Source organism: Lissotriton helveticus, chromosome 3_2 (genome assembly GCF_964261635.1).
Source record: "Lissotriton helveticus chromosome 3_2, aLisHel1.1, whole genome shotgun sequence".
In the NCBI taxonomy this organism is placed as follows: domain Eukaryota; kingdom Metazoa; phylum Chordata; class Amphibia; order Caudata; family Salamandridae; genus Lissotriton; species Lissotriton helveticus.
The window spans coordinates 186801722-186822986 of NC_136062.1; the positions used below are offsets into that span (position 1 = coordinate 186801722).

The 21265-nt window shown below is 47.5% G+C and overlaps 1 long non-coding RNA gene across 1 annotated transcript in view; it reads right to left on the reverse strand.

Moving 5' to 3' along the window:
- The window catches only part of LOC144826553 (uncharacterized), a 292837-nt gene extending 277173 nt beyond the window's left edge, over window positions 1-15664 (reverse strand). Inside the window, exon 1 of the long non-coding RNA XR_013609846.1 lies at window positions 15551-15664. This is a non-coding gene — a long non-coding RNA (uncharacterized LOC144826553). The remainder of the gene's footprint in view (window positions 1-15550) is intronic.
- Window positions 15665-21265: the final 5601 nt, after the last annotated feature.

Below are 21265 nucleotides of genomic sequence, written 5' to 3' on the forward strand. Positions count from 1 at the left end.
AAGACAGACTGCTAACAGATTTTATGCACACGGGCGCCACTTCCCTCACATACCGTAAGATATTACATAACCTGCCGGACCCCTTACTCAAATTGCGAGAGAAATGGGTAGGAGAGTTGGGGGACATGGACGAAACTGAATGGAATGAGGCGCTAGCTTCCCCCAGAGAGGCAGGCATCTGTCTGGTCCAATTGAAGGTCCTCCACCGCATATACTTCACTAGGACAACCTTACATAAATTGCACAGAGCTGATAATCCGCACTGTCTGAGGGGATGTGGTGGGGAGGGAACCTTCCTACACACACTCTGGGAGTGCCCGAAAATTGCAGACTACTGGAGGCGTATAGTGCGTACCATCTCACAGACGCTTGCCACGACACTGGTGCCTGAGCCCCGTATGGCCCTACTGCACATATGGGGACCGACAGACATCACACGCCAGGGGAGGATATGGACGACGGTGGGTTGCATGGTAGCGAAGCGGGATATAGCACAAAAGTGGGGGGTAGCGGGAACACCTACACTAGGTCAGTGGTGCAAGAACATGGATATGATTATGGTGACTGAAAGGGCGGTGTATAAAAAGAGGGCCAACCCGCGCAAATGGAATGCAGTCTGGACACCCTGGAATAAATATCGGGGAGACATATGTGACCCTCTAACGGAAGATGAAGTGGACAGTTCAGATGGGGAGGATTCGGATGAATGAAGGTGATGAATGTGGGCGCGGGGGTCTCCTGAGCGACTTCGAATGATGGGACAGACTCCTGAAAGGACGTACTTGCACACGGATCTAACACAAGGGACAGAGCGGGAACGCAGGTGCACAGGGCATGTGAACGGGGCAGAGCTATCGATTGTTATTCATTATACTGTATCAAAAGTTTTAGTTTGGTTTATAAAATACAAAAGTGAGAGTCACTGATGCTTAATATTGATATTTCTTTGACTGTATAGAATACTCCGATACTGTTGCTGCCGGACCGCTGGTTGTCGGCTGAATAGCTGTGTACCACAACGCATAACGTATGGCTAGAAATGGAGCCGGCCTCCGGGTTGTAGGCGAACTGCATGTAACAATGTCAAAGGTTAATAAAACTCTTACGAACCAAAAAAATAAATAAATAAATAAATAAATAAATAAATATCAGCACACCCCTAAAGTGTGCTGTGAGTGTGGTGGGATCTTGTTCCTTACAGATCCTCAATAGGGGTACTTTGACTCTGTATGAAAATTGCCTCATGGATCCAATCGATCAATGCTACACCCCATTCTGACCGTTTGTCTGGGGATATTAATCGTTATGACCTACGATGTTGATGAAGGAGGTGTGGCTTAGAGGCCTATGCGGACGGCAGCGTGAGCACCGAGCTCCACTGAGAAACCCCGCAAATATCCTGAAAACACAATGCCCTGAACCCCCTATCGACACCAGAAGATCAGAAAACGAAGGGGGACCGAGTTGGAGCAGAACTGCTCATGAATACGGCGTGATTCTGGACTTCTAGGTGGTTTCCTGAACTGTGGCGTTTGCCGGAGGGACACGGAAAATGGCGGCGTAATAGAAGCAAGGAAAACTGGATCGGACCCCGGGGAAGCTGCGAACAGCTAACCCAAAGATAGAAGGTGTAGCGGACTGCACCCGGGCACAGCGAGCCTCGCACTGTGCACTAGACCAGAGCGAAGGCGGAGGGATGAGCGGATCGCGGCAACCGACGCACGGAGGACCTGCTGGGAGATTAATCAGCGGCACGGAGAGCACGGTGACCGGAGCTCCGAGCTCGAGGGGTCTGGCGCCCTCGGAGCGCAGCTAGAACAGCGAGCGGCAGTGAGGGAGCCTTCGCCGATTGGGAGCCTGCTTGAAGAAAAGCGGCAATCGCCCCGCTTTGGTGAGTGGGTTGGGACGGAGACTGGAGTGGCGGGCCGCGGAGGCGGACGCGTGGCTCCGGGGACGCCGCGGCCTGCGAGCTAGGGCGCGGGCAACAGCAGGCACCACGGGGCATTTGCTGATACCTGGCGAGCGGCACGAACGGGCTCAAAAAGATCTGGCACATTGCGTGGGGGAATCACAGAGACAGAGGGCTTGGCAACGGTGCGCCCAAGGTGGGACCCCCGCGGAGCGGCGATATCCTGTGAGTCCTGGGGGATGATGGCGGCAAGTAGTGCATCTCCTGATCGAGACTGACTGCAGAGCCCACGAGAATTCCAAGGCTTGATGCATTCCTGGCATAAGCGGAACGCTGTTGGGGGTTACATTCACAGCGACAAGCAGGACGACCTGGCTTGGGGCGGGTGCTGCCACAACGGCGGAGAAGGAACAAAAGGCCGCAAAACTGCACCATTGTATCTGGTGGGAAGGAACGCAATGACCATGAATAAGTGGACGCTGGACTGGGAAGCAATAGTGGAATCCTTTTTGAACTGAGCTCCGACAGTGGCGCAATCATAACGCGGTGGTGTCTGGCGACATTGGGTTGGACTGCGTTGATGGCGGAACGTGAGACCGGCTGGTGGGTCGGACACTCGAAGTTTCACTGCGGAGGTTCGGTGTCTGAATCCTGTTAAACAAGTAAGGAGGGATCAAGAGTATAACGCCTCTTTGGCCACAGCTGGAAAACCTTATCATGGACAAACCAAGAGGGAAGAAAGATGGGGCCCAGCAGCTCTCGGACACTGAATCCCCGACTCAAGCTGAACAGGATGCACAGGGGATCCCTCAGGACTCTGGACTACAACAGCAATTTGATAACATTTTGGCGGCCATAGCAGATTCCCGCACTGCCCTACAGCACGACATTGCGCAGGTGGCGACGGGCCTTGGCCTCCTTCGGGAAGACCACTCCAAGTTGGCGGGCACAGTAAAACATGTAGAAAGTGCGCTCCAGGATAAGGCACCTGCACAGACCGCGCTACCTGCGACTATGGCAACTGTCTTAGAGCGAATTGGAACCATGGAAAAGTGGGCCGAAGATGCCGAAAGTAGAAATCGACGGAATAATATCTGCGTAGTGGGCCTGCCTGAAAAAGCGGAGGGGTCGGACATGGTGCGCTACCTGGAGGACTGGCTCAAATCAGCGGTGGCTCCCGAGGGATTGTCGTCCTTTTACACCCTGGAACGTGCGCACAGACTCCCTGCGAGACCACCGCAGCAAGGACGCCCCCCCGACCGGTGGTGGCACGCCTGTTGCACTTTAGGGACAGAGACTTGCTGCTCCACAGGGCCCGTGCCGATGGCCCCTTCCACGTAGGAAATAGTAAGGTCACTCTGTTTCCGGCCTACACCTTTGAGATTCAGCGCCTCCCCGCGTCCTTCCAGTCGGTTAAAAAGGAACAGCGCGCGGAGGGACTGCAGTACTCCCTGTTGTTTCCGGCCAAATTGAGGATAATCCTGGATGGGAGGACTTGCTTCCAAGAAACGCCGGAGGAGGCGTGGGAGTGGCTGGAGTCTTACAGAGCCGGTAAAGATGGGCCAGAGCGACAGACTCGAGAACTCGCGGAGGAACATCAGCTCCGCAAATCACAGCGGATAAGACAGCGACGGCGGGGACTGCGGAGGCCATCAATCTCACAAACCGAGCTGGAGCGAAGAGGAGTCCTGAAAGCGGTGACGGCTATATCTAGTGAACTCGATCGCCGAAGGGTACGGACACTGAGAAAGACAAAGAGCACTCGGATGCTGAATCCTCTGAGACGGACAGTGTACATTTGCCACTGGTCACACCGGGAACGGCGGATGGACTACTAGATGAGTAACATAGTATTCTAAGAGAGTGAGATGTGATTGCTGGGAGCAGGGAAGGACGGGTGAACAGTATTGTGGGTCCACTGCCTGGGCGCCTGGGACTACTCTGGGTCCTATGCCACAGTGACATGCTCAAAAAAGGGTTGAGTGCTCAAAAGGGCCTGCATGTATATCCGGGGGGGGGGGGAATGGGAAAGTTACGGTTATAGGGTTTTTTTTTTAGCGGTACTAAGGCAGAGGGACCGGCATCACAACGAAGGTGGAGAGGGCAGGTATTCAGCACCGCATATTCTGCGTTTGCTAGGGAGGCATTGATCTGGATAAGAGCAGGGGTACCTTTCCAGGCCACGAAACAGACCATTGAGCCCGAGGGCAGATTCAAAGCAGTAGAGGGGAGACTGAGAGGGAAAGATATAGCGCTGTGCAGTATTTACGCACCAAACATTGAACAGGCACGCTTCTTCGAACGCTTATCAGGCACACTGGCGCATTACCTCACAAGCCCGATGGTGATGGAGGGAGATTTTAATTCCATAGCAGATGTGTCGCAGGAAAGGTCGCATCCCCCTCTGGTGGACTCTCTTGCTCATAGATTGTCCAAATGCAGACTGAATTGGCAGACTAGGTGGGGCTTCATAGACGTATGGCGCACACAGCATCCACAAGACCGGGACTACTCATACTACTCAGCGATGCACGATTTACATGTTAGATTGGATACAGTCCTATGCTCCTCACGGGTAATGTCCTCTATAGTGCACACTGAATATCTCACAAGGACGTTGTCAGATCATAACCCGCTACTATTTAACATGCTTTGGATGACGGTACAATCTGACATCCCCACCTGGAGGCTCCGCCCCGAGACATTGGAAGACGCGGTTTTCCAAAGAGAAGAAGGAAAGGGAATAACACATTATTTCAATGAAATTGCGAACACGGCAACCACGAGGGCAATAGAGTGGGATGCTTTTAAGGTGATGATACTGGGGGTTCTGTATCAGTAAGCACGTGGAAGTGAGGAAGGTGCTACTGCAAGAAGTAGATAGTGCTGAGAGCAGGCTGAAGGCTGCTGAGTTAGCGTGACCTGGCCATCCCGAAGCACAGGCAGAAGTAGTGGCAGCCAAAGAAGCCGTGGCGGGGAAGATGGAGAGACTGAGAAATTATGACTACAAATCCTATGTTACGAGAGTACATGCAGAGGGTGACAAGGCAGGGACACTGTTGGCCCGGCTGGCCAACACCAGGACACGGGGCTCCCCAATCTTGGCACTAAAGGACCAAGGAGGTGACACGGTCTTCAATCAGCGTGATATTTTAGACCGGTTCTTAGATTATTATGAGACATTATATGAAAGCTCGCTGGTAGCCGGGGACTCGGACATTGAATCCTTTTTGGATAGTGTACCACTTCCGCAGATGGAAGAGGAGCAAGCGAAATGCTTGGGTCAGGATATCACACTGGAGGAAATTAGGTGCGCTATCAAACATATGGCCCGCAATAAAACGCCGGGGGTGGATGGACTGCCAGTACAATTTTATCTACAGTTTGTCAACCTATTAGCTCCACGATTGCTTGAGGTTTATGGAGAGGCGGAGAAGTTAGGTCGCCTCCCTGGCTCCATGAGGGAGGCGCTTGTTATTTCGTTGTTAAAACCTGGGCGGGAGAATACAGACATAGCGGCTTACAGACCACTTTCAATGTTGACTACAGATGACAAGGTTTTGAGTAGGATTTTGGCGACTCGCCTGCTACAGCACATGACGGGTCTGAGCCATGAAGACCAAGCTGGGTTTATTCCCACTAGAAATACAGCCAACAATGTAAGGAGACTAGTAAGGATTATGGAGGAAGAACACCTGGAAGCCCTGAATCCAACGGTGCTTTCAGTAGATATAGAGATAGCCTTTGATAGCTTAGAATGGCTGTACCTATATAAGACACTAGGACGTTTCGGGCTAGGAGATGACTTTGTAGACTGGACCAGGGTGCTGTATAATTCTGCGGTGGCCAGGGTGAAAGTAGGAGGGCTGATATCACCCCAGTACCGAGTGGCTCGTGGCACGTGGCACGAGACAGGGCTGCTCGCTCTCTCCATTATTGTTTGCCCTGGCAATAGAGCCATTGGCGGCAAGGGCTCGATTAGGACAGCACTATGAGGGCCTGGGTTTCAGAGATCAGCAGTACATTTCGATGTATGTGGATGATTTACTGATGTTTCTAGTGGATGCTGGTGCCGCATTGGATAAAGCAGCGAGCTTATTATCAGGGTTTGGCGATGTTTCAGAGCTACGGGTGAATTGGACCAAGACATGCTTGTTCCTGGTGAGGCGCGGTGGGCTCCCCCCAGATGGATCGAGAGAGGTGCGTTAGGAACCGACGTGCCTGGTATACCTAGGTGTAAACATATATCATGGAGCTAATGACGCTACTGACATGCTAGAAGGAAATATAGGATGGTGTATGAGAGTTCTAAAGGGCAAAATGGCCTTCTGGTCCACACTCCCACTATCTGTGATGGGCCGAATAGCTTTATTAAAAATGGTAGCACTACCAAGAATGCTATATTTTTTTAGGACACTGCCTGTTTGGATACCAAACACGGTCTTTAAATCTTTGAGATCCTTGATTATAGGCTTCCTATGGGGAACTGGTAGACGACGAGTTGCCCAAGCAACTCTAGCACGACCGAAGGCAGAGGGCGGGCTAGCGGTCCCAGACTTTGTACTATCCTACCTAGCGGCTCAACTACAGGTGCTGACGCAGGCAGTAGCAGTGGAATTTTAGGGTCCAGAGAATTTAAGAGGGAGAGGGATACCACGGCATGTTTTATCCTATATAATTTTACAACAGAAGCTAGATCTTGCCGATCTCTCTCTGGATGAGAAAACACTGCGAATGTGTTGGAATCGTAGTAAACGTAAAGCTGGAGTATTACATCCCTATGCTCCCGAGAGTCCGCTGGGGATGCTTACTGCATTGCCTCACGGGAGTGATTGGACGCCTTTGATGGACTGGGAGCAGGCTGGGGTCCAGGTAATTGGAGACCTGTATGAAGACGGGGAACTGCTGCCCTACAGGGCTTTGCAAGAAAGATATGATCTCCCTGGGGGAGGTTTCTTGTTACATGCGGCGTTAGCTCATGCACTACGGCTGCAGTGGAGAGAAGGGCAAACAGAACCCAAAACAACGATGGCATGCCAATATGTAGTGATGGCGGCTGGGACTTTTAAGGTCGGTCATGGGCTTGTACTCCAGAATGTTGAACGAGGGATTAGTGCCCCTCGATGCTTTGAGATTAAAGTGGGAAGCAGAGGTTGGGAAGCCCATACCGGAAACCACATGGGAGCAAATAGTAGGTAGGGCTTGGAAGGGCACGAGGAACGCGCAATTTCAGTTGGTGCATTTCTTTATATTACACAGGGCATATCTGACGCCGGGTAGGGGTAAGAAGTACTTCAAGGTGGAAGATGCAGCATGTCCTAGGTGCACAAGCGAAGAGGTGGAGCTGGAACACATGTTGTGGGAGTGTCCAAAACTGGGAGATTATTGGAAGGAAGTGGGGAGCATATTGAACGAGGTCACGGAGAGGCGCTTAACATTTGACATGGCAACATGTATACTGCACTGGTTCCCCCACACCTCCAAGACAAAGCTGACTAGTACATTTGTGGATCTGGGGCTATTGTAAGCTAAAATGGAAATAACAAGGCGTTGGAAGTCGAAGGAAGGCCCCAATAGCAGGCGGTGGAAGGCTGAGTTGCAAAAGTGGGCCAGTAGCGAGAGTACACTCAGATTTCAACAGGCGAGACGTCTGAAAAATGAGAAGGCGCTTGAAACTGCAAGCGCCTGGGAAATGTTGGTACAAGCACTGGCTGATCACCACTCTGACGAGGAATAAGAGGAGACTACTATGCATGGAAAACCCCCCTTGCAGGTACACTGTGGAAATAGCTACGTTGCAGTACAAGTACAAAATAAGGTTTAAACTGGGTGCTCAATGTATGACACACCGGAAGGGGAGGGATAAGGGAGGAACCAGGGCTGGGATTAGGGATAGTATAAGTAAGATGTTTCAGATATGTATCAATGAATAATGTTGCATGGCGATAAGTATATCATTATTTGTATTTGTATTTGTATTTGTACTGGGTTTTATATCGCGCCAACTCACCGACAGGTCTCAAAGCGCTACTAACCAAGTGCAGCAACAAGAAGCAAAATGACTATAGGGAGATTCTAGAATACCAGATACTAGGAAGTAAATGCGTCTTTGAAGAGTAGAGTCTTCAAAGACTTCCTGAAGTGGAGGAGGTTGGGCTCTCTACGAAGCACCTCCGGTAGCTTATTCCAGATGATCGGAGCCTGAACTGAGAAAGATCTGCCTCCTTTAGTTGCCAGCTTAAAGCGTGGACAGGACAGCAGAAAGGAACCGGAGGATCGAAGGGCGCGCTTGGGTTTGTATAATTCAAGTCTCTCTTTTATATAGGCTGGCGCCTGTCCATGGATTGCTTTGTGACAAATGCACATGCTCTTAAACTCAACTCTTTGCACCACAGGCAACCAATGAAGCCTGTAGAGCAAGGGGGAGGCATGAGTCCGCCTTGGCACACCAAATATCAGGCGTGCTGCGTCATTCAGAGTAACCTGAAGGCGGTTGGATAGATTTTTTGGGAGGCCAAGATATAGCGCATTGCCATAATCGATTCTCGACACTATTGTAGCTGAGACAATGGTTCGCAGCATATTCCATGAGAGTAAGGGAACGAGCTTCCGCAGTTTCCTGATTAGGTTGATACAAGAACCAACTACCGTGGACACTTGGTTAGCCATCGAGAGTTCCTGATCAATCTTCATGCCGAGGCTCTTAACGCTAGGACACGGTCTTGGAGTGGGTCCGAGTTCTTGTGGCCAAAACAGATCGTTCCAGGGGGAGGTCAAGGTTGAAACTACGAGAACCTCTGTTTTGTCTGGGTTGATTTTCAATAAATTGGACGACATCCAGTTTACTGTAAATCGTAATATGTCTTGGGCCGTGGACTGAGCCGATGATGTATTGTCGATACTCAGCAACAACTGAGTATCGTCGGCATAATTAAAAACTTTACAGTTCATGTTTGCCAGGGACTCTATCAATGGCTGCAAGTACAAATTGAATAGGAGTGGAGAGAGCGCTGAGCCCTGCGGGACTCCGCAAGATAAAACACCCTCACCGGAGACCTGGTCTGCTACCTGGATTCTCTGCGTCCTCCCAGATAAGAAGGCTGTTAGCCATTCGAGGGCTCGCTCTCCTATCCCGAACCGAGCCAGTCTGCCCAGGAGCAATGCATGGCTGACAGTATCAAACGCCGCTGAAAGATCTAGTAATATCAGGGCGCTTGGCTTTTTACTGTCAGCCATGCATCTGAGCTCATCCAGTACAGACAGCATTACCAATTCTGTGCTATGGTGGGCACGAAAGCCAGCCTGCCGCTCCTGGAGAAGATGGTGAGATTCCAGGAGGGATGACAAAGATTTTAACACGTGCTGTTCCAACACTTTTGACAGAAATGGCAACTGAGAAATAGGTCTGTAGTTCTTCAGGCTGGATGGATCTGCCCCGGGCTTTTTTAACAGGGGTCTGACGCGTGCCTCTTTAAAGGAGGTCGGTAATGCTCCAGTAGCTAGTGAGGTGTTTAGAAGGTGTAAGATCTGATCCTCTAGGATCGGGATTGCTAGTCGGAGGATATCGGGTGGGCACGGGTCAGCAGGTGAGCCTGACTTGATGGATGCTACAAGTTGTCTCAGGATGGTAGGGTCAATTTCAGGGAAGCTGGTAAAAATAAGGTTTGGGGAATTTAAAGGGGGCAGTTGTTCAATGTGTGAGACTGGATTGTCCTTCTTAATATCGGACAAGATAATCGCAACTTTTTCGAGGAAATATCCTTGAAAGGTATCACAGTTGATCGAGATGTCGTTCTTTTCCTCCTTCACACTTAGCTCTTTCAGGATTTGAAAGGTTTCTCTCTGGATATTTGTGGCATTGTTTATGCGTGTCTCATAGTAGTCCTTTTTAGCTAAGACGATAAACTTTTTGTATGTTTGAAGCGACATTCTATATAGTTCCCTATCAGTGTCCTTTTTGGATTTCCTCCAGCATCTTTCGAGGCAACGGAGTTTTCTTTTGTGTTCACGTAGACTTTGGGTGAACCAGGGGGCTCCTTTCTCTACACCCTTTACTCTTTGTACCTTTTCAGGGGCTAACTCATCGATTGATTTCCTGAGAGTAGTCGTAATCGCATCATACATTGAGTCGAGGTCAGAGACACCTTGAGAGACTATGGAAGTCTGTTTGTATTTGGGCAGAGTTTTAGCCAAGGTGTCAGAGTTTACTTTTTTCCATTGGCGTACTTTTTTGGTTTTTAAAGGGAGTTTAACCTGGAAATTAATTAGCGGAACGTCGTACAGTATTAGGTGGTGATCCGACCAAATACAGGGTGTAATACTTGCAATGGCCACCTTTGGCATGGAGGACCAAATAAGATCAAGGGTGTGGCCTTTTTTGTGGGTTGGAGCTTCCACAAGTTGTACTAAACCAAGAGAGGTCATGGTAGTCTGTAATTTCTGGGCTAGCGGATCTTGATCGCTTTTATCCCAGTGGATATTGAAATCACCAGTTACCAGGATGTTTTTATAGCGTGTGCATAAATCTGATAGTATAGGGAGAAAGAGGTCATTGAATTTTGAGGTACTTTGGGGTGGGCAATACACTGTTAAGATGGTAAAACAGGAGTTGTTCATGGTGGTTTTTATCCCTAAGATGTCGACGGTGCTTATGGTCTCCGATAAGATTTTAGTTACCGTAAACTGCTTTTTAAAGATCGTTGCTACACCCCCACCTCGGGCCCCCTCTGGTCGGTTATGCCAGATCATATCATATCCACTAGGAAGGGCGGCGATGATATCCGGGGAAGAGGCATCGCTCAGCCAGGTTTCAGTGAGTGTCAGGAAGTCAATGGTCTCGTCTTGTAAAAGAGTGTAGATTTCTAGGTGATGTTTCTGCAATGACCTGGTATTGAGGGTAGCTACCTTAAGGGGGGGTGAAGGATTAGAATTCTTACCGCTGGGTATGTGCAAGATGTTAAGTTCCTCTAAGGTGGCATATATAGCAGGTGATAGTGTATAGCTGTCAGATTTCAGTACTAGGAGATCCCCAGAGGAGTAGCCGGTGCGAGTACCAGAGTCCCTATGCCCTGTGCCCAGTCGTGCGCGGACGGGCACAGACGGGCAGGACTCTGGCACGACTCCGGCGCGGATCCGGCGCGCCCGCTGATCGCGTCCGCTGCGCGGAGTCATCTCTGCCCGTTTTTATGGCGCCTGAAATCGCGTCCAAATTATGTCCAGATCGTATAGACCTCACAAGGTACTCAGGAAAAAGTGAGAGAGGGTGACTGTGGATGCCACTGTATTTTGTAACTGGTTGCTATAAAACTAATAAAAATTGTTTAAAAAAAAAAATGACCTATGATGTCGATCGGCGAGACCCGGGATTTATTTTGGCGCTCCAACATGTTTCGTGCTCCAAGTGTCAGGAAGATCAAAGCACTTCATCACGACCAAACATAACTATCTACACAACATGATAAGTGGAAACTTTTTTAAAGAAAAGGTTTTGGTACACCCATGCTCAATACCGTGTTGGTGGTATAATCAAGATCATGCTACAGTCATGTAGTGGAATTCAGGTATACATGATGGGTACATCAGCTTAAAAACTTAATACTGTAAGACACTCATAATAAAAAACTATTGTAGACAAATAGTTAAACAGTGCAAACAAAACTGGAAAAGGCTCACCACACTTGCTGCCTAGGAGGGCTCGCAACGGAGTCCGGCGGTCTATGCGGACACCAATGTGTGTCCTAGGGAGTAAGGGAGGGAAGGTAGGAGTCCGGATGTGGTTTTTTGCTTTTAACCACTTTTTCTTAAATACACCCCCCTACTGAGTAAATTGTACGCAACGCTGAGGTTTTTATTTACAATGGTCTTCTGTTTCCACGTTTAGGGTAACGTCCTGACTACATGGTATGTAGGTTCCCACTTATCATGTTGTGTAGATAGTTATGTTTGGTCCTGCTGAAGAGCTTTGATCTTCCTGACGCTTGGAGCACGAACCAGGTTGACCTTTAAGAGAGTAGAGCATACACAGCTAGAAACCTTTAGATCTAGTTTATTGCCACTCTTCCTATTTTTACTCAGACAGTTTACCTTCCAGAATAAAATGTCACTAGGACTAACTGGATTTAGACCCAGATCTCTGTACTGGGGTGAATGTATGACATTGTTCTGCATTCTGTCCATCAATTGTTGTTTTTGCATTTGTCAGCCCGAGTGGGATGGGTATGCTCAGACGTGAGTCCCATGCTCTCCACACCACTGGAGTCAAGCTATCCTGGCTGATAGCCAGAAACCGGTCCTAGGATGCTTGATTCCGGTACAGGAAAGACATGGCTTGGCAGTTCGGGCTGGCCTGTTCCCATGAGGCACAGGGTCAAGGCTGATTTGCATATGGCCATGTCTGAACTGGGGTGGTGTGGAGTGCAAAAAAACGATGGATTTAGGCCCAGATCACTGTACTGGGGTGAATGTATGACATTGTTCTGCATTCTGTCCATCAACTGTTGTTTTTGCATTTGTCACCCCGAGTGGGATGGGTATGCTCAGACCTGAGTCCCATGCTCTCCACACCACTGGAGTCAAGCTATCTTGGCTGATGATGGCTGATAGCCAGAAACCGGTCCTAGGATGCTTGATTCCGGTCCAAGAAAGACATGGCTTGGCAGTTCGGGCTGGACTGTTCCCATGAGGCACAGGGTCAAGGCTGATTTGCATATGGCCATGTCTGAACTGGGGTGGTGTGGAGTGCAAAAAAACGATGGATTTAGGCCCAGATCTCTGTACTGGGGTGAATGTATGACATTGTTCTGCATTCTGTCCATCAACTGTTGTTTTTGCATTTGTCATCCCGAGTGGGATGGGTATGCTCAGACGTGAGTCCCATGCTCTCCACACCACTGGAGTCAAGCTATCCTGGCTGATGATGGCTGATAGCCAGAAACCGGTCCTAGGATGCTTGATTCCGGTCCAGGAAAGACATGGCTTGGCAATTCGGGCTGGACTGTTCCCATGAGGCTCAGGGTCAAGGCTGATTTGCATATGGCCATGTCTGAACTGGGGTGGTGTGGAGTGCAAAAAAACCATGGATTTAGGCCCAGATCTCTGTACTGGGGTGAATGTATGACATTGTTCTGCATTCTGTCCATCAACTGTTGTTTTTGCATTTGTCACCCCGAGTGGGATGGGCATGCTCAGACGTGAGTCCCATGCTCTCCACACCACTGGAGTCAAGCTATCCTGGCTGATGATGGCTGATAGCCAGAAACCGGTCCTAGGATGCTTAATTCCGGTCCAGGAAAGACATGGCTTGGCAGTTCGGGCTGTTCTGTTCCCATGGGGCACAGGGTCAAGGCTGATTTGCATATGGCCATGTCTGAACTGGGGTGGTGTGGAGTGCAAAAAAACGATGGATTTAGGCCCAGATATCTGTACTGGGGTGAATGTATGACATTGTTCTGCATTCTGTCCATCAACTTTTGTTTTTGCACTAGGACTAACTGGCCTGTTTTAATTCACCCACCCACATCTACACACACTAGGCCCCTCAGCCCCATTGCACCCTCTGGCAGTAACAAAAGATCCCCGCCAAAGAGCCCCATACTGGGTGCCCGTCAGTAATTGCAGGGCCGACCTGACGAGGGGCAGGCTCATATGAGGAAGCATGACACCTAGCTTGCTAGGTGTGTGAGAGCCCTAGTTCCAACAAGGGAACTTCCCCTTCCCCTTTTCTACCTCCTAGGTGGAACGACCACCAAGTGGCGTTAACCCCTACCTACAGTTTCTCGTTATTTACTCAGACCTTGAGGAACTTCATACCCTCTTTGTACTGCACCAAGTGTTGTCACAAGAGGAAGGCAGCCAACACTCTTTGCCCTTGAGCCCGACACTTTTGTTACAAAATGTATTAATATAAAAAACAAAAAGTCTGCCTGACCTCTACTTTTGCAACAGACATAGCCACAGCACTAAGTGGCACCAAATGAAGCATTTTCTATCCCAAGAGAACTTTTGTTTTAATGAGGATGTTAGATTAAAAATCAGAGTAGCCACAAAAAATGCTGGATTGATCCCCAGATAGCTTTTGAAAATCCTACATCTACCTCTGCCTTACTCCTACCTCCCTCTATCTTGCCCCCTTCCTCTGCCTACCCCACCTTTTTCCTCATCTACGCATTTTGTTGTATCTTATCCACTACACCAATCAAGATCCCCACGCTTCTAACTCATTTCTACCTCACACATTTTGCTACCTCCTCTACCCCACTTTGTCCTGGTGTAATTGGCAGACCCCAGGCCACATTCCACAGCATCTAGACATCTCTGCTTTCTGTTCCAAGCAGCAACCTGCAGTGGGTGAAATGGGTTTCTTATTTTCCTTTCAGTTGGGCCCAATACAAAGGTTTTACTTTAAAAGCCATTAGCACTCCTTTTGTCGGAGTCTTTTCTTGGCCATGAGCTAGGTACCTGGAGCCTAATACGTTGATGCCAGTGGAGGGTAACAAAGGCACTCAGCTTGTTAGCACTTCACAAGTGCCAGGGATAAACCTTGATTTGGGGGTCAGGAGTTTGACTTTATTCGACCTCTGTATGTAAGAGATATACATGCACTTTAAGAATGTCAGAGCAATCTGTGTTTGAATAGTTATTCTAATAGCAAATTAAATTGCACTAATATCATGTTTTCATTTCTTTTGCAATGCTACTTATCCCAGTGGTGGGTGTCAGAGTATTTTACAACACACACAGACACACACAATATAGAGACAATGAATTATAAAAGTGTGTAAATCTAGCTACAAGAAATGCTACATGAGACGATTAGGGTTAAAGTGTAGAAATGGGTCATATATTAATAATCCATGGTAAGGAAGCATTATATGTTAAAAATGCTTCATCTGGAGACAGGCAAACTCATGATGGAAAACGTAACCCAGTGGTTGGGTTGTCTGTACAAATAAGACTTTGGATCGTTTTTTTACAACCCAAGTCAACCCTTTTTAGTAACCTTGCAATAATGAAAGAATGAAAGGGGAAAAAAAAGATTTTAAAACTATGCCTTGTAGTTTACATGCAGTTCCCCGAGTTCAGTTGACAGTGATGTAGTATAAGAACTGTAACTTATGAACTGCAAGGAACAAAGGGATCTCTTTGGCAAAAGCTGTAATCCACTGAGCTGTCTACATAAAATAAAAGATGTGCTCTGCATTTTACACGTTCTGCTTTGCAGCAGGAACAGTAACCCTCTATGCTACATTATGAGTCACAACTGAACCTAGCCAAATCACAGATCTAAAAGTAAGTGCAACCAAGGTTATGACCTGAAAACTGATGGGCACACTGCAGGAGACGTCACTGAGATTTTAAAATGCAACTTGTTTGAGACTAATTTGAATTTCCATTAAAGCGCTGCGTGTAATGGACTGAAAAGGGTGTCAAACTTAACAACTACTATCTCACGTTAGCAGAAAACACCCTTACACTTTCTGGGAGTAGCTCTTATTCAATGCAAATGAACTAACAGAAGCTTCCCCAAAGAAACGTATTTGTTACCATATAAAGGCCAGGGCTGCAAGCTTCCGCCGGAGGTGGCATGGCACCTTGATCACAAATACATTCAGCCAACTGGAAAGGGTATATGTGAATTCCAACCTGCTCTGTCACAGAACTCGGAGTCGACGAGTCCGACGTACATTCTTAATGTTGCGCAGATCTTTTTACCTACAGCAACCCTGTCGTCGGTCACTTCCACACCACTGAAAGTTTACGGAACACGAGCAACAAGGTCAGGGGTCGCACGTTGCGTCCTACGCACTCACGGCCTTGCGCTGGTTCAGAGAATCACGACCGTGGAAGGCCCAGAAGAGGTGACTTACGATAAGGCCGTTCGTTGTCATTCTGTTCCCTGCTGCTATCGCATAATCATCGGTGGGATGAAGGGACTCTGGACAGTAACCCAACCCCATTCTTTTTGCTCGGAACCTAACCTGATTTCATCTGAGTTGCAAAGATAAATAAAGGTAATTGGAGGGTGCGCGAGGTGTGTCCGGCACACTGAAGCTCTTTGTACGAGCAAATCCGCAGGGAACAGAAAAGTCAAACCCACCTTGAAGCCGCATAGTCAGCTCTGTCCGGATTCCACTCCGTCACAATGTGCTTCTTTGTGGGCAAGTGGAGACTTAAAAGGATACAACAGAGTGACCAGATTTTCATAACAAGAAAAAAAGCAGAACAGCCATCGACATAGAAAACGGGACTAATTGTTGGCACTGGTGAAGAAGACTAGTAACACACCAATCAAGGCCTATGCATGGGCATCCGCAGAAATGTTTGGGGGGGGGGGGGCAACATTTTAACTTCATCACCATCCTCTGACATGATTGAGCACAAGTATTAAATACATTAAAAAAAATCTAATAAGACAAAGAGCTTAAATAAACAAAGAAACCCATAGGGGGAAGAGAAAAATCTTGTGAGGCGCCACATCAGACGACCTGGCAAGTACAATAAAACAGAGGGAAAACTAAAAATGACCGGAAAAAAACAAAAACATTCTAAATCTGGTTGATGCAGTTCTAGAGCATGGGTACTCACAAACTTTCTCTCGGGGACCAAATTTAAAGTCTGGTTTGTGGCCGAGGGCCGCACCGGTGGGGGCGGGGTCAGTGGGGAGGGGGGAGAGGCTACAGCAACAAAACAACTATGACCATGAGGTTGAACACAGGTCCCTGCAGCGGACGCCTTCGTCCACTTAGCCACCAGACCCGGCATACACACATCTTTCTTTCTCTCTCGCGCGCTCTCTCTCTCTCTCTCTCAGTCTCTCTGTCTCCCTCCCCCTCTCTCTGTCTGCCTCCCTCTCCCTGTCTCCCTCTGTCTGTCTATCTCTCTCTCCCTCGCTCTCTCTCTGTCTCCCTCCCTCTCTCTCTCTCCCTGTCTCCCTCCCTCTGTCTCCCTTAATCTGTCCCTCTCCCTCTGTCTCCCTCCCTCTGTCTGTCTCTCTCTGTCTGCTTCCCTGTGTCTGTCGCCCTTTGTCTGTCGCCCTCTGTCTGTCTCCCTCCCTCTGTCTCCCTCACTCTGTCGCCCTCTCTGTCTGTCTCCCTCTCTTTCCCTCTCTCTCTGTCTCTCTCCCTCTGTCGGTCTCCCACCCTGTATCTCCCTCTATCTGTCTCCCTGTCTGTCTGTCTCCCTCCCTCTGTCGCCCCATTCCCTCTGTCTGTCTCCCTCTGTCTCCCTCCGTCTCCCTCCCTCATTGTGTTTATCAATAATTATGTCCCCCCTCGCCTCTTTTCCTATCTTCTCTCGTCAATCATTTCTCCGTCTTTCCTCCCCCCTCTCCGTTTGTCTCTACTCCCCACTACGTCTCTTATTTTTCCTTTTGGTCCGGTCTCTCTTTTTATCTCTCCTCTGCTCTTACGTCTCCCTTGGTCTCAACATGGAGGGTTAATTACATTTTTCACTACATTGTCAAAATCGAATTGTTCTTTAATTGTAGTTATTTCAGTCCTTAGTGTTTTTTGTGGAATTTTTTCACTGTTACCTGTATACAGCATTCTCCCATTGCACAAACGGTTGGAATTTCATAAGAAAGTTTCAATTTCTATCTGGTCTGTCACATGACAGTTTTTAAACTAAGAATGTTTGCACTAACCCCGCTCCCCAAACGCCCCCACCCGCGCCCCGGAGCTTTTTATCTGATCGTTGTGGCCTGCTGTGAGAGACTAAAGCTCCCGTCCCCTGCCTAAGACTTGCTAATTGCGCTGCTCACCTCCTGAGGCCTGGAATGGGCGGAGATGCTCCATGCTGTGCCTCCTCTGCCGGCCCATTGTCTGCCCATGACAATGGACCGGCCTCACTCTGTGACCTGCTGAGAGTCACACTCGGCGCTGTAGTGACCTTTCAGGTAGGAAAGTCGGCCCAGGTATGGGGGCCCATCCTCTAGAACCGGGCATGGATCCGGGGGGGCAAGCGCCCCCTCTTGCCCCCCCCTGCGGACGCCCATGGGCCTATGCTAGCCTCTTCGCTGCTAGCCCCCCACACCCCTCCCTTAAGCCTTTTTTTGGCTTATTGGGGTCGTTCGCGCTTAGGCCTCTGTAACTTTTTGACCACATAAGGTATCCACACCAAATTTGCGTCCTTTTTTCTCAACATCATGGGGATTCTAAAGGTATCCAGGGTTTGTGGAATCCCCTGCAGGGGGGCCAGGAATTAGCCAAAATACAGCGATTTTTTAATTTTTTTTAATGGGGAAAAAAGGGCTCCAGATGAAAGCGTCTGTTTTTTTTCCCTGCAAATGGTATCAACAAAGCGGGTTTTGCGGCTGAAACCACCATTTTCCCAGCTTTCAGGGACAAGCAAACTTTTGTCAGAAAGCCAACATTTTTTACTCAGTTTTGGAATTTGACATAGTCTATTTTTTGTGCTTTCAACCTCCTACCAGTTAATGGTAGAAATGGGTATGAGAGCAATAATTGATCCTGGAAAACTTACATTTTAGAAAAGTACTTAACAAAAAATACCAGTGCACATCCTTTTTTAGTCACTATTATCCAATAGGCATCTAGCCACGTCAATCCAATATATCAAGTGTTCATTTAGTCCACAATTGAAGCACACAATGTTCATTAATATTCAGTGTTCTTTTATTTATTCTTCTCTTGTCACAGCCGACGCGCGTTTCGCCCTCCGCGGGCTTTTTCAAGGCTGTAATTTACATACAAGACATAATACCATATCAGATTTATATGCTATGGACCACCTTCTATTCATCAATACCTATTAACATAGGTCTAATTCACACGTGTATATCTTGCCACCACCACATCCAGGGTTCTGGTGTGCACCTCGTACTAATCCAATTTTCATTCATATTTACTGTTCGTTTTACTATTTGTCCATGTACTGAGGGCACACCCACTCAGTGCGATCACCTTCACCATAGTGTCCATGCCTTAATCTAAACATTCTCAGGCACCCTCTGTGTATTTTTTTTAACCATGTGGACTATTAGATATGATGTGTCCAACATTATGCCAATCACCGCATAATCTTTAAAAAGTATTCCTAATGTGAACTCTATATTTAGACTTACCAAACACTTATTCAGTTGAGCAGCGTGTGTTCTAAGAATTGATTGTTACTAAAAAGTCTTTGGGTGTTGTTCCTGTGGAAGTATATGGGCGTAATTTAACCATTGTGACAGGTATAAAGCTGTACAGTCACTTCAGTTGATATAATATACGCATCCATTAGTTAATAGGCTTACCGCCGAGCCTTTCGCTTTCACACGTTAAGGTGCTGTAAGTATAAATCCTTGTTTTAGGTGTCCGCCCCATGTGATAATTCAGAGTTCAGACGTGAAGATTGGAGCCTTGATAAGTTCCATCTAAAGTATCAGTAAAATGATGCCATCAGTTTCATTGGCCATACACATTACTCTATTTCTCTATCAAATCACAGATGTATGTGTGAGATGATTGTAAATGCCATGGCTGTATTTAACGCAATCGTGCGTCCTCCCACATAACAACACCTTACTTAAAAATATTTGATTAATTAAAGTTAAAATAATTAAGATCGCATATAAAAAACGTCCCCAAGTGCGACCGGAACTAAATGCAACTGTGCTATATTCTCATAGTACTGGCAGTACATATTTTATTGAGTCTTTGTCAATATGACGTTAATGTTGTATCTAAGCAGAGCGGTACGATAAGCACCCTTATAAGCGTTTTTCAGCCCGCAACCATTATCATTGCAAATGATTTCAAAGTAAACGGATCCCGCCTATGCAATTGCGCCCATTTGGCTCAACCTCATTCCTATTTACTTAAAACTATAGCGTTTGGCTTTCGAACTCACCGCCATTGCGCGTGTGAAGTCGTCGGAAAAGGTAGCCTCCTTCCGCGTTTCCCTTCCGGGGCCCTCTCAGTCTCACCTTCCCTTTGTTCATGTAAAGGGCGACGACGGACCAGTTTATGGGTCTAGTTTGGTAATCCCCGATAACGTTGCGGCCATTTTCAAGTGTCTAAACTGTCTATTGATTTACTAGATATCATACCTACTATATATCTATACGTACCCCATAACAGTTCAATATTGCAATATAAACCAATTTATAACGTGTTTTGGAGTATAGTGTTAGGTGATCGCACTTAGTTATCGCTCTCTTTCTTAAAGCAAAAAATATGACTAACATTTAGCATTTTTATATCGCTATTCGATTCCTTGCATATTTCTACTTATGCCTTCATTATATAAATTCATTTCGTAATCTAAAATCATGTGTTCAGAAATATAGAAATAGTTGCCACACACTTATTCTACATGTTCTTACAGGGCACATTACATATCAATATGTCCATCAATCAAATGTTATACCAAAACCACGAACTCTTTAATTTCTCCCAGATACTACTTGATCATCCTTGCAGATTTACAGCGAATTCATAATTATTTACAAAAATTCATGTATCTCTTTGTCAATGTTCGCCCCTTTCTCTACTGCTCTCAAAGAAATAATCCACTTGCTTTCCAGCCGACGTAATTTCCGCTCACGGTTACCTCCCCTGTTTCCTGCCATTGCCACATCAATCAGGAGAAGTGTGGCTCAGTGGTTAGAGGCGGCAGACCCGGAAGCTGAGATCGGCCGTGGACCAGGGTTCGATTCCCCGCCTCGGCGGGTCTCGGGCTCTAAAATTCCACGGACTCGATGATTCTCGCTCCGGTGCCTACTCGACTCACCGGGTCACACTCTGCGACTCTGGGCAATAGCTTGCTTAATCTCCACTATGGCCCCTCGCGGCGGGATGCCTGGCTTTCACCTTGTGGATACCCTGCCGGGGTATCTCACAGGGGAATACCAGGACGGGTTCCCTAAGCAAGCACTTAGAGACCGTGTCGGTGATTTGCGCTATATAAATACATGTACATTTACATCAATTCCATGGAATCTAATCCTATGTAATTCATTCTGTTGGTGTGTTGTGTTGAAATGCACTGCAAATGGATATTGCATATTGTTGTTGCGTATAGCACGAATATGTTCCTGGATCCTTTCTTTCAAAGCTCTGATTGAACTTCCAATGTATATCCAATCACATATACATTTTAAGCAATACACTGTATGTGTCGTATTACAGTTAATAAAATGATGTATTGTGTATTGCTTCTGACTATTATACTGAAAAGTAGACAACAATCTGAATTCAGTAAGGGGTCATTTGTGTAGATCCTTCAAGGTTTCTTCATAGAAACTAACAGATAAATATAGTAATCATTGAACAATAGTTGGACAAAACAGCCATTTGTGACAACATTTTCACTTGTAACTTCTAATTGTGACAGCTGTTTCAAAACAATATACCG